Source organism: Prionailurus bengalensis, chromosome F2, assembly GCF_016509475.1.
Source record: "Prionailurus bengalensis isolate Pbe53 chromosome F2, Fcat_Pben_1.1_paternal_pri, whole genome shotgun sequence".
In the NCBI taxonomy this organism is placed as follows: Eukaryota; Metazoa; Chordata; class Mammalia; order Carnivora; family Felidae; genus Prionailurus; species Prionailurus bengalensis.
In genome coordinates this window covers 5843526-5862041 of record NC_057353.1, presented here as the reverse complement: position 1 = coordinate 5862041, position 18516 = coordinate 5843526, and positions in this window count along the sequence as shown.

Below are 18516 nucleotides of genomic sequence, written 5' to 3'. Positions count from 1 at the left end.
ACAAATTCTGGGAGGCCAGCACTACCTTGATTCCAAAACTAGACAAAGACCCCACGAAAAAGGAGAACTACACGCCAATTTCCCTGAGGAACACGAATGCAGAAGTTCTCAACAAGATACTAGCAAACTGGATCTAACAATACATGAAGAGAATTATTCACCACAATGATTCAAGTGCAATTTACTTCTGGGGTGAAGGGCTGGTTCAATATCCACAAATTAATCAATGTGATACATCACTTTAATAAAAGAAAGGACAAGAACCATATGTTCCTCTCAATAGATGCAGAAGAAGCATTTGACAGAATACACCATACTTTCTTGATAAAAACCCTCAGGAAAATAGGGATAGAAGAAACATATTTCAAGATCATAAAGGTCATATACAAAAGACCCACAGCTAATATTCTCAATAGGGAATAACAGATATTTCCGTCTTAGGGCAGGAACACAACAGGGATGTCCACTCTCACCACTGTTGTTCAACACAGTGTTGGAAGTCCTCGCCTCAGCAACGAGACAACCAAAAGAAAAGGCATCAAAATTGGCAAGGAAAAAGTCAAACTTTCACTCTCTGTTGACAACACAATACCCTATGTGGAAAACCCAAAAGAGTCCACCAAAAACTTCAAGAACCGATCCATGAATTCCACAAAGTTGCAGGATATAAAATCAATATACAGAAATCGGTTGCATTTCTATACATCAATAATGAAGCAACAGAAAGAGAAATCAAAAAATCTATCCCATTTGTAATTGCACCAAGAACCATAAAATACCTAGGAATAAACCTAACCAAAGAGGTGAAATATCTGTACGCTGAAAATTATAGAAAGCTTATGAAAGAAATTGAAGAAGACACAGAGAGGTGGAAAAAACATGGACTGGAAGAACCAATATTGTTAAAACGTCAATACTACCCAAAGCAATCTACACATTCAATGCAATCCCCATCAAAATAACCCCAGCATTCTTCACGGAGCTGGAACAAATAATTCCAAAATTTGTATGGAACCAGAAAAGAGCCCAAATAGCCAAAACAATCCTTAAAGAGAAAACCAAAAAGGGACACATCAGATTTCCAGACTTCAAGCTGTAATCATCAAGTTGTAATCATCAAGACAGTATGATACTGGCACAAGAACAGACACTCAGATCAATGGAACAGAATAGAGAAGCCAGAAATGGACCCACAAATATATGGCCAACTAATCTTTGACAAAGCAGGAAAGAATATCCAATGGAAAAAAGACAGTCTCTTTAGCAAGCGGTGTTGGGAAAACTGAACAGTGACATGTAGAAGAATGAACCTGGACCACTTTCTTACACCATACACAAAAATAAGCTCAAAATGGATGAAAGACCTCAATGTAAGACAGGAAGCCATCAAAATCCTAGAGGAGAAAATAGGCAACAACCTCTTTGACCTCGGCCACAGCAACTTCTTGACACATCTCTAGAAGCAAGGGAAACAAAAGCAAAAATGAACTATTGGGGCCTCATCAGGATAAAAACCTTCTGCACAGTGAAGAAAACGATCAACAAAACTAAAAGGCAACGGACAGAATGGGAGAAGATATTTGCAAATGACCTATCAGATAAAGGTTTAGTATACAAAATCTATAAAAGAACTTTTGGAAGTCAACGCCCAAAAAACAAGTAGTGCAGTGAAGAAATGGGCAAAAGACATGAACAGACACTTTTGCAAAGAAGACGTCCAGATGGCTAACAGACACATGAACAGATGCTCAACATCACTCATCCTCAGGGAAATACAAATCAAAACCACAATGAGATACCACCTTACACCTGTCAGACTGGCTAAAATTAACAACTCAGGGAACAACAGATGTAGGTGGGGATGCAGAGAAAGGAGAATACTTTTGCACTGTTGGTGGGAATGCAAACTGGTACAGCAACTTTGGAATAGATGAAGAAGATGTGGTATACATATACAATAGAATATTACTCTGCTATCAAAAAGAATGAAATCTTGCCATTTGCAACAACATGGATAGAACTAGAGTCTATTATGTTAAACGAAATAAGTCAGTCAGAGAAAGACAAATATCATATGATTTTGCTCACATGTGGAAGAAACAAAACAGATGAACATAGGAGTAGGGAAGCAAAAATAAGATAAAAACAGATAGGGAGTCACACCATAAGAGATTCTTAAATACAGAGAACAAACTGAGGCTTTCTGGAGGGGTGATGGGTGGAGGGATGGGCTAAATGGGTGACGGGCATTAAGGAGGACACTTGTTGGGATGAGCACTGAGTATTATATGTAGGTGATGATCACTAATTCTACTCCTGAAACCGTTATTATACTCTATGTAAACTGACTTGGATTTAAATGAATTTTTTTAAAAAAGGAATCTTATGAACAACTTTATGTCAATATATTCTATAGCTTAGGTGAAAAGTATACACTTTTTTAAAGGTGCAAGGTAATAAAGCTTATTCACTTGTGAAAAAATAGTAACCTGAATAGCCCTTATTATTAAAGAAATTAAATTCATAATTACAAATATTCTGTCTCACACACACACACACACACACACACACACACAAATAACCTTGCCCAGATGGCTTTGTTGATAAATTTTACCAAACATCTGAGGAGGTAATAATACCATCCTGTTCAACCTTCCATAAAATAAAACAGAAATGAATACTTCCAAAATTAGTTCATGGAGGTAACATTATACTAATACCAAAACCAGAATAAGACACTATTAGTAAAGCAAACTGCAGACCAGTAACCTCCATGGATGTGGACACAAAAATCTTTAACAAAATTCTAGTAAGTAGAATCCAGCAACATACAAAGGCAATATATTATCAAGTGAGGTTTATTTCAGGAATACAAAGTTTGTTTAATATTCAAATATCGAACAAGAAAAGTGATCATTTCAGTAGGCTAAAGAAGGAAAACCATGAAATTATTTCAATAAATGCAAAACAAGCATTTGACAAATATCAACACCTTTTCATAATAACCCACACACACACTGGTTAAAGGTAATGCAAAACACATAACCTTTAAAAGACACAGGTTCAGCCTATATAAAGAAGTCTTATCACTCAATAATAGGAAGATAATTCAATTAAATTTAAAAATAATGTTGTACTGAGATTTTCCTAAAGGACATATATGAATCAACCCATGGAAAAGAAGTGCTCACTGTCAGCACTCATCATGGAAATGACGACCAAAATATCACTGCACACTCGTTGCAATGGCCAAATTAAAAAGACAAAAATACCAATAGTGGGAATAATGTGAGCAAGTGAAACTCTCACGTGGTGCTGGTATTACTTTGAACATAGACTTTCCATATGACCCAGTAATTCAACATCTAGAGAATTGGAAGCATGTATCTACACAAAGACCTGTACACAAATGCTCATAAACACTTTATTCATCATGGCCCAAATTGGAAACAACTGATGAATGAATAAATGGATTGTGGTAAATGCATGAATTCAAATTCTACTCAGCAATAAAAAGAATGAACTATGGATACATGCAACGATATGGATAAAAGTCAAAGGTACTGTGCCGTGTAAAAGAATCCAGACAGAAAGGCTTTGGACAGCATGGTCCCATTTTTTGAATTTATTTTTTGTGTGTATTTATTTTTGAGAGAGAGAGAAAGAGAGCGCACAAGCAGGGAAGAGGCAGAGAGAGACGAAGACAGGGAATCCCAAGCAGGCTCCGTGCTGTCAGCACAGAGCCCGATGTAGGGCTTGAACTCACAAACCGTGAAATCATGACCTGGGCCGAAGTGAGACACTTAACCGACTGAGCCACCCAGGCACCCCTGCATGATCCCATTTATAGGACATTCTAGAAAGAACAAAACTAAAAGGAGAGGAAACATATCAGCAGTTTCCAGGAGTTAAGGGTACAAGAAAGGGAAAGAGTTGAGTGAAAATGTGTCTAGAAAACTGAATTGATAAATATATTCTATACCTCAATTGTGACGTAGGTTAAATGTATACACTTATCAAAACTCATCAAGCACACCTGAAAAAGGTGAATTTTATTGCATGTAAATTTCATGTCAATAAACCTGGCTTAAATACACACACACACACACACACACACACACACAGAAACTCACACATAAAGTTGGAGCTTTGCCTTATTCCATTCTTAGATCTTGAGAGGTTTTATAGGTATAACGATAAAAGTTGAAACCCTATAGCTTCTAGAAGAAAGCATAGAGAACATTCTAGCCTCAGAGTAGACAAATATTACTTATACTCGATAAAAATGCACTAATATTGAAATAACAAAAAAGTTGGACTTCATAAAAATTTTAAAATTGTGGTTATTAAAATATGCCGTGAAGATAATAAATACAAAAGCCACCGACTGTGAAAACATATTGAGAATACTCCTATCTGATAAATAATTCATGTTCCAACTATAAATTTACAGTAAGAAGACAACAACCCAACAAAATAATTGACAAAAGTCATAAGATGCCTCACCAAAGAATAATGTTCAATATAAGCTAATAAGCAATCAAAAGGAATAGACTGCATATTCTATAAATGATATGAATTAGTTTTGTTTTATTTTTTATTTTTGTAGTATTAATTTAATTTAATTTATTTTTTTAATAGAATTTATTGTCAAATTGGTTTCCATACAACACCCAGTGCTCATCCCAAGTGTCCTCCCCCCGTAGTTTTAAAAATATTCTGTGGATGAGGTGCCTGGGTGGCTCAGTAGGTTAAGTGGCCAACTTTGGCTCAGGTCAAGATCTCACAGTTTGTGAGTTCAAGCTCCCTGTCGGGCTCAGTGCTGACAGCTCGGAGCCTGGAGCCTGTTTCAGATTCTGTCTCTTCCTCTCTCTCACTGCCCCTCCCTGTTCATGCTCTGTTTCTCTCTCTCTCTCTCTCTCTCTCTCTCTCTCTCTCTCTCTTCTCTCTCTCAAAAATAAATACGCATTAAAAGAATAAACATAAAAAATATTCTGTGGAGTGAAAAAAGAATCACACAAGCTCCAAACAAAAAAAGTATACTGGATTATTCCATATAATGAAATCCAAACATAGGAAAAACTAGTCTATGGGGATAGAAATTAAAGAGTGTTTGGGTGGGAGTGGGGTTGAAGGCATTAGCTAAAAGTGGGGCATAAGGGAGCTCTCCATAGTATAGGAAATATGCTCTATCAAGGTGTGTGGGCGTGTGTGCACGCATATGTATGACTGTCAAAACCATGAACCTGACTGCTTAAATCCATGCATTTTACTGGCTGTAAATTATGCCTTAATCTGTTTCTCGATGTTTATTTATTTTTGAGAGTGTGTGAGCGAGGGAGAGACAGAGACAGAGAAGGGGACAGAGGATCTGAAGCTGGTTCTGTGGATCTGAAGCTGGATCTGAAGCATAGAGCCGGAGGCTTGAAATCATGAGCCGTGAGATCATGACCTGAGCTGAAGTCTGATGCTCAACCGACTGAGCCACCCAGCACCCCAAAGTATACCTACATCCCTCTTTAATGTTTACTTATTTTATTTTGAGAGACAGAAAGAGTGCAGGGGAGGGGCAGAGAGAGAGAATCTCAAGCAGGCTACGCGCTGTCATGGCAGAACCCAGTATGGGACTCCATTTCTTGAACCCTGAGACCATGACCTGAGTTGAAACCAAGAGTCAGACGCTTAACTGACTGAGCCACCCAGGTGCCCTAATTATACCTTAATCTTAAAACAACTTCTCTATAGATACACACATATTCCTGCCTTGGAAAAAGGGAGGCAGAATTGAGTGTTGCATGATTTTCTAAAAGTTGTCCCTTCAACAAGCCCGAGCGTAGTACTTTGCCTGAGAAGAAATTGGTAGGCAACTTAATTTATTAGCATATCTGGTGAAAGAATTTTTACTAGTGGAGAAAAAATATTCATGGTATGGGCTAAAAAGAAATATGCTCTCCTGAAACACTTTTTCAGTTATATTTATTATACATTGATGGAGAAAACTCATTACAATGTGGTCGAAATTTTTGATAAGGGCTTCTGTCTAAATTATCTGATCAATAAAGAGAGAATCAGGAGAAGCAATAAAATTTATCTAAGACTCTTTACAAAATCTTTACGATAAAAAGAAAAACCTGTTCTCAGACTCTCTGTAAACTTTTCCATTTTCAAGGGAGGTTACATTTTCCTGGAGCTGAAAGTATGAAACAGGACAATCATCTGTTCCAGATTGTTCATAATTTCTAGCAGTAAGAACAAAATGTTTATCTTGCCTGAAGTGAACATCAGAAAGACTTTTTGAATACCAAACATCAAAAAAGATTTTTAACTAAAGAGTTACAAAGTTGTGATGTTGAAAGATCCCTTTGGCTTTATGGATAGACAAACTACCAATTAAACAACTTTGCTGGACATCAGAAGCATGTCTATACTTGCCTTCACATTTTGCTATACTTGGCCTGGCCTGGTATATGTAGATTTATTATTATATATACATTACCAAAGATATTTTATGCATTTATTTATGTATATATGTATGTATGCATGTATGTATTCATTTAAAATTTGTTTTAATGTTTATTTATTTCTGAGACAGAGAGAGACAGAGCATGAATGGGGAAGGGGCAGAGAGAGAGGGAGACACAGAATCAGAAGCGGGCTCCAGGCTCTGAGCTGTCAGCACAGAGCCCCACGAGGGGCTCGAACTCACAAACCGTGAGATCATGACCTGAGCTGAAGTTGGTCGCTCAACCGATTGAGCCACCTAGGCGTCTCTGTATTCATTTTAGAGACAGAGAATCCCAAGCAGGCTCCCACAACTCTGGGATCATGACCTGAGCTGAAATCAAGAGTTAGACGCTCAACTGACTGAGCCACCCAGGCACCCCCGGATATTATTATTATTATTATTCATTTGTTGATTTTAAGGGACTGGATCTTTTGCTAAGTATTTTCATGTGACACCTCATATACGCTTCATAGTAAATTGATGGTGATAAATATTACTATTCCTATTTTACAAGTAAGGAATATTCTCAAGGCCATCTAGCCAAATGATAGAGTCAAGATGGGATTCCAAGTCTGTCTTCCGGCTGTATCTGCCTCTGTACCCTTATATTCTCTTTTCTCTTTGCTCATAATAAACAGATGATATTTCAAGTCCACCCTACTCAGTGTGTTAGCTCCTCCAATTTCTATTCTTCCTTTGATATCCCATGTTATTAAATCATTCTTAACAGGTCCATGTACAATACATTTTTATTCTCCTACCAAGTATGGAATCAATGGAGATAATGGGGGTAACGTTTTCATCACCATTACTCCACCGTTACTCCATTGCTTGAGGTTTAAATTGTTGCCCCGAGCTCTTTCTAGCACTTTGCTACCACTTCAGTTTAGACATTTGGAAAACCTCAAAAGTTCAGGCTTAGGGCAGAAACATTCTCCAGGATCACTGCCTCATCCTGATCTGGCATAGAAAGAGACAGTTTTCCAGTGTTCTCAGACTTTTCGTAGATTGACTCCATCAACTTGGGAAACAGGACCAGCATATTTTATCCATGGATTAGTCAACTCACTCCTCCAGTGTGAGCAGCTAAAGAGTAAGTTGTAGGGCAAGAGGCCAAATGCGTTACTCTGGTGGAGACCTCTCTACATGGAACGTTCTCTTTACCCCCACCACCAACACAGCATGCTCTTAGTATTTCCCATTAGAAAGTTTCTGATGCATGTTTGTATCCCCTAGTATGTAGAGGAACTAACCCATTTCTCTGCTTCCCTTCAAACAGTAGTCTTAGTCTGAGCTGCTTAAACAAAATATAGACTGAGTGGGATAGAAATTGATTTCTCAAAGTCTGGATCAATACGCCAGCAGAATTGATGTCTAATGAGGTCAAGCCTCCTGGTTCATAGATAGCAGGAGGGATGAGCTAGGGGTCTCTCTGGGGTCTCTTCTCTAAGGCATTAATCCCACTCATGAGGGCACTTCTCTCATGACCTAATCACCTCCCAAATGCCCCACCTCCTGACACCATTGTCTTGGGGGTAGGATATTAACAATATGACTTTTGAAGGGACACAAACATTCAGACCATAGCATTATACTCCTTGCAAAAGTTGGAAAGTTCTCCCCGGAAGGGTTGTTGACGCTTCCATTCCTCAACACTCTCCAGTCAGGGTTTTGCTTCCACTCTTCCACGAAACTGCACTCATCAAGGTCATCAATTGTTTCGTTCAAACAACTCCCACATCAATCCTGTCCGCTCACTCGACCACCCAGCACCACGTGACTGCTTCCTCCTCCTTCCGATGTTCTTCACTCCTCTTCCAAGTTGCCTCCCTCTGTCTCTGTCTCTGTCTCTTTCTTGCTTTTTTTTCTCCTACACATGAACCTTTCTGTCTCATCCTTTGTTACCTAAATGGGCCGCAGATGCTACCGTACGATGGCCCTCACATAGTTACTTCTTCACAGAGGGCAAGGACCTTTGGCTCAAAATTTGGTGCCAAACTCAAATTCTTACACATCCAATTGCTTTAGATGTAGCCTGAATAAGCGTATTTTTATCCATGTAGAGCCTGCTTGCTTTGCGGACTTTTCAAAATGGCACTTAAGATCTGCTAGCCATATATAAGTTGCACTCCAAGGCTATAAAAGGCCCCTAGCCTCTGTTGCCCCTCAGAGCGCTCTTACACAGACTCCCCACCTTGCTGCAGAGAAGCATTGTCCATGTACATAAGACCCCTGCCCCTGGGGAGCTTCCTTGTTCTGTCCCCTTCTGGGTGGTGACCCTACACTGATGTTCCAGAAGGTCTCTTCCTGGGAGAGACTTCCCTTCGCAAGCACTCTTGTCCAAACACCTCTGATAAAGCTCGTGTGGGTGTTAGTGCCTTTTGTGGGCCTGTCTTTTACTTTACAAGCTCTGACATTCCCTTGAACCCCACTATATCCTCACTTCCTGGTTCTTCCTCTTCTGCTCGTGATGGAGTTCCCCAGGCTCTGTTCTTCAACACTCCTCCCTAGCTTTATTTTTTCCTTAGGTAGTTTTACCTACCATCAAAGATTTGAATATCTCCGATTTGCTGATCATTCTCAGATTCATGTCTTAAGCAGTCATCTCTGTCATAAGTCCCAGACAATTGCTTCCTCCACAGTGCAAGTATCTAACAGACATTGCTAATGAAACATGGCCCAATGGAACTCTTGATTCCTCTCTCTCTCTCTCTCTTTCTCCCCCACCATTCCTGCCCGTCCCCATCTCATGTAATGACATTACCATCCCTTTGCTCATGGCAGAAAGGAAAGACTCTCAATGATCCCTTCTTTCCTATCCTTCCTCAACTAGACTGAATTTATCAACCAGTCCTGCATCCAAACTATATATACCCCACATCGACCACTGTTATCTCTGCTTGCTCACTTCCCTGCTAACCCCACCCTGTGTTCTCTCTGACTTTTACTGCTGACTGTCCCTAATTTGACTCCCCACCGACATTTATCGCTGCACTGTGGTGAGAATTTTTAAAGATGTAAATACGTCACAGCAATCTTTTACTTCAAAAGCTTCCATGATTTTCTTTTACCCATGGGTTAAGATTCACATCTTCATCATGACACACTAGGCCTTCCTGGCCATTCACACCTTACTTCCTGTCACTGTCTCCTGAATTTAATACTCTTTCGCCAGACTTTTCTTTCTGTTCCTGGAACACAGTGGGCATGTTCCAACTTCACCACCCTTCTCCTTCTGATCTCTTTACCCACGATACTCTTTGCCCAGACACTCATGGGTCTAGATCCTTTTCACCATTTACACTCGACTGTCACTTTTCAGAGGCACTTCTAAGACACCCAACCGTTTCTCTCTTTAGCTATTGTCCTACTCCTGTCTCTTTGCAGCAATCACCAGCTCTGAGCTTGCTTTATGTATGTGTCTACTTGTTCTTTTCTGTCTTCCTCTGCCTCGATGTGAGCTCTGTGAAGGGCAGACCCTGCCTGTCCGTGTTGTCCCCATGTGCTCAGTGCCCAGGGCAGGGAAGTCAGAAAATATTGGCCGAAGGAATAATTGACTTTGGAGCCCACCCTCATACTGACCACACCAAGCTGATTTCTTTAGATAGATCCTGTGTACGTTTCCTAGAGTTGCTCTAACAAACTAGCACAGACTGCATGACTTAAAACAAGAGAAATCGATTGCCCTGCGGTTGGTGGTTAGAAGTCTGAAATCAGGGTGACAGCAGGGTTGTGCTTCCTCTAAAGCCTGTAAGGGAAGACTGCCTCCTTGCCTCTTTTAGCTCCTGGTGGCCCCAGATGGTCCCTGGCTTGTGCCAACACAACTCTGATCTTCACGTGGCTCTCCTTGTGTCTTCACCTGGTTCCCACTCTGTGCTTGTCTCTGGGTCCAAATTCCCCCTTCTTATAAGGACACCAGTCACAGTGGACTAGGGTCCACCCTAATGACCTCATTTTAACTTCACTACCTCTGTAAAGATTCTGTTTCCAAATCAGGTCACAGTCTGAGGCACTGGGGATTCAGGCTTGAAATTGTCTTTCTGAGGGAAATGATTCAGCCCATAAGAATCCAACAGCAGCTATTAGGTCTGAGTTCTTATTGGACACACAGAGAACGTTCACTTTCTCAACTGCTTCCTGTTGGCAGGCGTTTGGAAAATCAAGTGCAAATAAAAATGAGACTCTAGAACCACCACGGCATGGTAACTAACCAGCCCCTTTCCAACCCCTTTGTCCCTTTGTTCTCTAGTCAGATTTCTGAAACTCCATGCAAAAGCCTGAAATGTTTGTAAATTATACATTCTACTCCTTTAATTAAGTTTTGTCCCAATGAGAGGATTTTCTATAACTCAACACTGTTTACACTGTTTATCCACTGCCAGTGCTTAGCAATGCCTCCTAAAGACAATCCGTCAGACAGGCAGTCTTTTTCATGACATTTATGCCCAGGAACCATCTGATTTTTAATTACATGGTGATTGCTATTGTATACGCTTTAAGATGCTCTGTAACTTTCAAATCTCATTTTAAATTAAAAAAAAAAAAGAACATTGTCTATCTTTTCTTTTTCTAAATTCAAGTCAGGATGTTAGAAAAACAGTCAAATAAAACCTTTTAGTGCCTAACATGTGCTCCTAGTCATTTTACATTGTTGAACATCATTTTAGTCCTGGTAGATGTTCTCCTATAATTATTTCCGAAAACATTTTACAGACAAGCGAATTCTAAGTCTGTAGGGATGGGATTCAGAAGGTCATTAAATCCATTTTTCTGCCTTTGGGTAGAGTTACCCTGGTTGAGACATACGACCGTGACTTCCGATTTTTAAGGTGAAATGCAAAATCAAATCGGGTGGGTAATGAACATCGTCCAATTCAAGAGCTTTGGTCTTTTCACGTTGATAGGAACGCTACCCTTGACATGAGTCTGTGGCTGTGACACTATCTGCCTTGAAATAATACAGACTTTGACTATGGGGTTTGAAACTGCTCTTCTCAGAAGAAGCATCCTTATGCTACTTCCTTCGAATAGATTACCACTGATTCTTAAGCAGGAAAAGCAAACGACGAAAAGGATTTCAGAAATATCGTACTTCTTTTGTGGGCAAAAGTTGTCCTTGGGCATATAGTGCCTTTATTTAACCCTTGGCAGCTTACAAGCCATTTCGGTTTTACACACTCTCTTGGGGTCCTGAGTCACTTCCCTGTGAGGTTGGCAGAACTTTACCACGTCCGATTTTCAAGGGAGGGTATTGTGGCTCGTGAAGTCCAAGCATAGGCTCGACACGAATCCGAGGTGAACTAAATGCCTGGAATTTTTCTGTTAGAATCTGATTCACGTTAACGCCAACAAAATTCAGTTTTTGTAATCTATAAAAGGAGGAGGTGGGCTCAACTTACCAGGTGGTTGAGATGAACGAGTTGTATCTCCAGGACCTAAACGTTACTGGCTATCAAATAGGTACTTAACAAATATTTGCCGAAAACACGAATGGATGAATGAAAAAATAAATATGAAGCCCTCGGCCCAGTGCCTGGCACAGAGTAGCTGGATAAATATTAGCTATTGATTTTTAAGGACCACGGAGCCGTTCTTTCTTTCCAATGGTGTTTATAGATTTTCTTTGAAGATAAAAGAGTTTACTTAATTTGGTAAGCAATGTGGCTTGATTAAATCGACCGCTACTTATATTGGCTTCTTCCCCACCCAGGAAGGGAAGGTAGATGTCATTTCATATTTAGTAGATGCATCCCACGGGCCAGGCACCTTGCCAGAAAGTGGGGACACAGGAACTGCACTCCCTGTGGCAATTAGATAGGCTTCGATTACTAAAGAAGATTCACAGGGCTCAAACCGGCCATACTTACAAAAATTCACTGTATTGTAGAAAGAGGGTCCAACATGGCAACAGAATTAAAGTGGAGATACGCATCGCGGCCAGAAGCTGCCTCGCAGCCAGAAGTTTGGAGAGCAAGGAGGGATGGGTGCAGGGGCTCCTGCCTGGCTCAGTCGGTTAAGCGTCTGATGGGCTCAGGTCATGATCTCACGGTTTGTGGGTTCAAGCCCCGCGCCGGGCTGTGTGCTGACAGCTTGGAGCCTGGAGCCTGCTTCGGATTCTGTCTCCCTCTCTCTCTGCCCCACCCCTGCTTACACTCTGTCTCTGTCTGTCTCTCAAAAGTATAAACATTTAAGGGGAAAAAAAAGAGGGATGAATGCCAATTGCCCTCTCTGCAGGGTGATACCACGACATGCTTTTTCTCTCTTATTCAGGAACCACCGGTTGTACACAGAGCACCTCAGACCAGGGATCCAAAGATAGAGTCTCATCAGGGCTCCTTATCCCCCGCTGGATATGTAGGCGTGTTCTTGCTACACAGCCAACTCCAGTGGTGGAACCTTCTAGAATGTCACTGAGATTCGGTTTCATCAAGACACAATGCTGACAATCTAGTACACACCACCCGAGACTTGCCCCAGCCTCGTGGTCACAGAGCAACGTTATTAATCGGTAGATGTCAGTCTCTGACCAGGGGGGTCAGTGCAATAAAGACAAAATGGTTACATCAGCAAAACATCCCTGACCTGGGCTCAAGGCACTCTTCTGACAAAACAGTCACTATCACTGCTTGTTTGGTGGTGATTGTCAGCCTTGCAAGAGGGTACGATCAGATAAACATCTGAAATGCGCACGTTCCAAATATTTAAAATAAGCAGTGTGGGGTTGGTATGGCTTTAAAGGGCCACACCATCCAACAATAGCAATGCAGACGTTCTCACGTTTTTGTACTCACTTTACAATTATTTTCCATTTCTGATTCATAGTTTCCTGGACCTGATGGCATACATCTGTGGAGTGATTTCACAACCATAGTGAATTTATCATAATCAAGTCTAAATTTTCGGGAGGGTTCCTCTCCAGCGGGATAGCACCCTGAGGGGACGGTGATTGATTGCCCAGCACATTCAACTGTCAACGTGAGTACCGGCCACAGATTTTATCAGCTTCCACAATATTGCTTTTACCTGTGATTTTCGTATTGCCTCAGAGAGCAGTTTCACGTAGCATTCCGAATACAAGGTTAGAGTATTAATCAGGCTTCGTTATAGTATAATTATTTCATTGCCTTCAACAAAATCTATCTTTTTCCGTACACCGAATGTGATTTCCCTGAGGACGATAGGTCAGATACTGTGTGTCTGCTGTTCGAGCATTCCAACTTTTATGAGGATACAGACAAATTCCTTTCCTGATATTAACAGACAGTAATTCTCAATCAGAGGCATCTTACGCGGGACTCATCTATATTCACAAGAAACACTCCTGTCTTATTTAAAATGTGTTCAATATCCAAGAGTCGCACCGTAGAGAAAGAATGGTTAACACCCAGTTGTGGTGCTAAAGCCTTTAGAGAGAGCTCGAGTACTGCGCATTCTAAAGTGATGATGTCTTCACGTCACTCCTCATCAGGGAAATACAAATCACAGCCACACTGAGATACCACCTCACGCTAGTCAGAATGGCTGAAAATGAACAAATCCGGAGACTGTAGATGCTGGTGAGAATGTGGAGAAACGAGAACCTTCTTGCACTGTTGGTGGGAATGCAAATCGGGGCAGCCGCTCTGGAAAACAGTGTGGAGGTTCCTCAAAAAATTAAAAATAGATCTACCCTATGACTCAGCAATAGCACTGCTAGGAATTTACTCAAGGGATACAGGAGTGCTGGTGCATAGGGGCACTTGTACCCCAATGTTTATAGCAGCACTTTCAACAATAGCCAAATTATGGAAACAGCCTAAATGTCCCTCAACTGACGAATGGATAAAGAAGTTGTGGTTTATATACACAATGGAATAATACCACTTGTCAATAAGAAAGGATGAAATCCTGCCATTTGCAGCAATGTGGATGGAACTGGAAGGTATTATGTTAAGTGAAATAAGTCAGTCAGAGAAAGACAGATACAGTGTTTTCACTCATATGTGGATCTTGAGAAACTCAACAGAAGACCATGGGGGAAGAGAAGGGGAATAAATAGTCATAAATAGAGAGGGAGGGAGGCAAACCACACGAGACCGCTAAGTACAGAGAACAAACTGAGGGTTGATGGGGGTAGGGGAGAGGGGAAAGTGGGTGATGGGCATTGAGGAGGGCACCTGTTGGGATGAGCACTGGGTGTTGTATGGAAGCCAATTTGACAATAAATTATATTGAAAAACAAAAACAAAAAAAAAACAAACCCCGAGGAAATCTTAAAAAAAAAATAAAGCGATGATGTCTTTAGACCAGGTGGCTCCTACAACTCCCGAGTGAGTGCAGAACCCAGCCACCTAGCCCCACTGCACCTGCAAGGTTGAAGGGGTGCCTAAGTGTTGGTGAGCTCCACTAGCCTCAGCCACAGGGCGATCAGAGGAGGTGAGGCTAGCCAGAAGTCACACATAAACCCCAAACCTCGGGGGCTTTCAGCAATAAAGATGTTTTTCTTGCTCACGTTCACTGTCAGATGCAGCTCACGTGATCAGGGACCCGGGAAGCTCCCTTCAGTCGAGTAGAAAACGCTGGCTCTTTGGCGGGTCCCCATGTTCTCTTTCACACTACCTAATGGTGCATACCAGGTTCAAGGTTAAAGGAGGCAAAACCATGAAAGTTGAACTCCTTGTGAGTTATCAGCAAATCGAAATTTATTCCTCCGATTCCTGCTTTAAGTTGTTAGGTGGGAGACGTAACTCTAGAGTTGATACCTACATAATTAAAGAAGCATAAAGAACTCCCCGTGCTTCACCACTCAATACCCCAAGTCTAGTATAGCACGAAACTGCCAGAAATGTGTATTTGAAAACAAATTTCTCCCATTTACTTTTGATTTAAAAAAAGTTTTGCAACCCTGTAACAGAAGGGCATTATAAAGAAAAAATAAAGTCATGTCAATGAAAAGCCTTTTATGTCTTATTCTACGAAGTTGGACACAGAAGAGAGAAAAGCTCGGCATTATCTTTCTTTATCAGATGTCGTAATTCATCACAACCACCAACTACAACCAATACTTTCCTGCATTTAAGAAAACTCTTTTAGATGTCAGTGTCCAATCTTTTAAATATTCTGTTGTGTCTCCCTTCTTTTAAAGAGAGGTTGTGTCAACCCAAGAATACAATATCATCAAGTCAATCGTTTGATTTAAGTGAGGGTTCTTTTAGTCATTATAATAACTTAATTAAATGAATCAGTCAGTCACACTTTAATTAGCCAGCCTAATTCGGTTATCATGACAACTCAAATAATAAGAAAGAAACAAAATAATTAGAATGTGTCTATTTTTGTTGGCTATCTTTACTGGACGGGAACAATGACATAAATAGGCATTTGTCGTGATGGCTGAAAAAAAACACGAAATTTATTTTAGAACGGACTGTGTATAGATGGGACCAGTTAGCAAACAAAAGCCAAGCAAACTCAATATGGTTTGTATGGTCTCTCTCACTAGGTTTTGATATCTACAAATCTTTTTTTTTTAACGTTTATTTATTTTTGAGACAGAGAGAGACAGAGCATGAACGGGGGAGGGTCAGAGAGAGAGGGAGACTGAGAATCTGAAACAGGCTCCAGGCTCTGAGCGGTCAGCACAGAGCCCGACGTGGGGCTCGAACTCACGGACCGTGAGATCATGACCTGAGCTAAAGTCGGCCGCTTAACCGACTGAGCCACCCAGGCGCCCCGATATCTACAAATCTTCAGAAACTATGTCTTACTTGCTGTGATATCCCTGTAGAGTCCAGAGAAGGGTTTGTCTATGGATACTGAAAAAAATTTTTGCTTGGTTGAAAAAATATAAAACACAAACATTGAGGGAAGCAGAATTTTTTGAATTACAGTCTTTGCTTGGAAACACAAAGTAACTGGATTCCATTTTTCTTTTACCTCAGCTTAAGACCTGAGAGGGTGTGTGTTGAGAGATCTGACTGATGTTTTCATTACGTTTACATCTAAGAGACATCACCATTTCCCCTCCTGAAAAGGAAAATATACAGAAGTGATGTCCAATATGAGCCAGGCCATGTGTTAGAAATTTTCACCGGTAGTATCTTATTTGATCGGTACACGTATGATACTAAAGTGTTGGTGTTATTCTCTTCATTTGATGAGGACTGAGTCTCAGAGAGATTAAGTAGATTTCTTGGGATTGCAGAAATATTTGGCAAATCAAGGACTCAGTATGGCTTCTGGAACACCATACCCTCTAAAATACGATTCTCTTGATTTCTGAGCTCTCCAGTCCCAAACCTTTGCTTACATTGTTTTTCTGCCTGGAAGACTTTTCTCCGGGCACATCCACAGCCCTCCCACTTCATCTTCAGTCTTGGTTTAGATGTCACAGACTCTAAGTAACCATCTTAACCCTGAAAGACGGGCAAGACCATGGCGGCAAACATGGAATGTGCAAGTGGCTTGAGGGAGAACTAAACCTTTGCCGTTGTAAGCCACTGAAATGTTGGCGTCGTTTCATATCAAAGCATGGCTTAACCCGTCCTGAGAAGAAAATAGCTTAAATTCACATAATTGCAGGTCCTGGATTCAAATACAGATCTGCATGAGTCACAAATTAATGCTGTTAAGATGTACGGATATGTTGAATCACTGTGTTGTATACCTGAGACTAAAGTAGCATTGTGTGTTAGCTATACTTAAATTAAAAAAAATTTTTTTTTAATTAAACTTCTTAACCCTGTAATTTAAACTATGAATCCAATTAGGACATATAAATAAAACCTTGGTGATCTGCAATAAACCTTAGCGATTATATTGATACTTTTAATATTAGTGTCAAAGAGACCAAGAGTGAAAGTTATGAAAATCAGTTAATTATCACGATACTGTTTAACTGTCAATGGACACAACTGATTCAAAACGACTTTGACATTTTCAATGTGCAAGAAGTTTACACGTTGTTTTTTTGTGTATGTGATTCTATAGGAGGAAGCTATCTACTTGTAAGACTAAATGTATATTATTACCATCAATCAGTGACATTACTTGTGTGTGCATTGAATGTTTTGGTCCCTTCTCGCCTAAATGCTCATCCTCAATCTCACTGTCAGTAGCATTTTTCAGTCAAGGAAACTCAGTAATTAGTTTTGGATCTGAGAGAGCTTTGCATTGAAATCAACTTGTGTTCAGGTTCTTACCAGTTGTTTGATATTGAGTAATTTACTCAAACGCTCTGATTTTATTCTCTTCATGTTTAAAACAGATATAACAGTATTTACTTCTCAAACTGCTATGAAGATTAAATAAATACATCAGCATAAACCTTTTGGTTCTCTGGCATCGGGTGGAGCTTAATAAATGGTATTACTTGCTATTTTAAATATCCCCATCTTAAAGCTGTGTATTTGGAACAGGTTAAATTTTCTCTCCCATTGAACAGAGGCTGACCCTCCTATTTTACTGAGTCCAAAATACATGTTACCAAATTGGTGAGGTTATAAAGATAAATGTTGCTTCCCAACGTAACCTTGACATCAATTGAGGGATTATAACAGCATGCCCTAAAATACATTTCTGTCTTTAAATTTTGTATGGCTGCTCATTTACCCTTGATTTTTCATGTCTGAACAGTTGGAGTTTGGTTATCCAATCTGCTGAGTTTTAAAAAGCTTAAGAGAAGTCAAAACTTGGAGACAATAGCACAGCTTCAGCATGAGAAATCAGAGATATGCTCATTCATTCATTCATTCATTCCCTTATTTGGCAAAAATCCTGGCCTACTGGGGCTATAACAATGAAAATATGCTTCCCGTTCTTCAAGAATTCCTACTAGATGGAGATAATTCTATAGTTCCCTTTTTGTCTAGATATCAGAAAAGCGATACTTAAATGCAATGCTAATTGATCTAGAACAAATGGACAGCCATGACCTTTCTTCTTCCCATGGTGTGTGTAAACATGTCTTAGTACATAGGCAGACATACAAATCATTTAATCATATAGAAATAAACTATTGAAAACACAGAAAA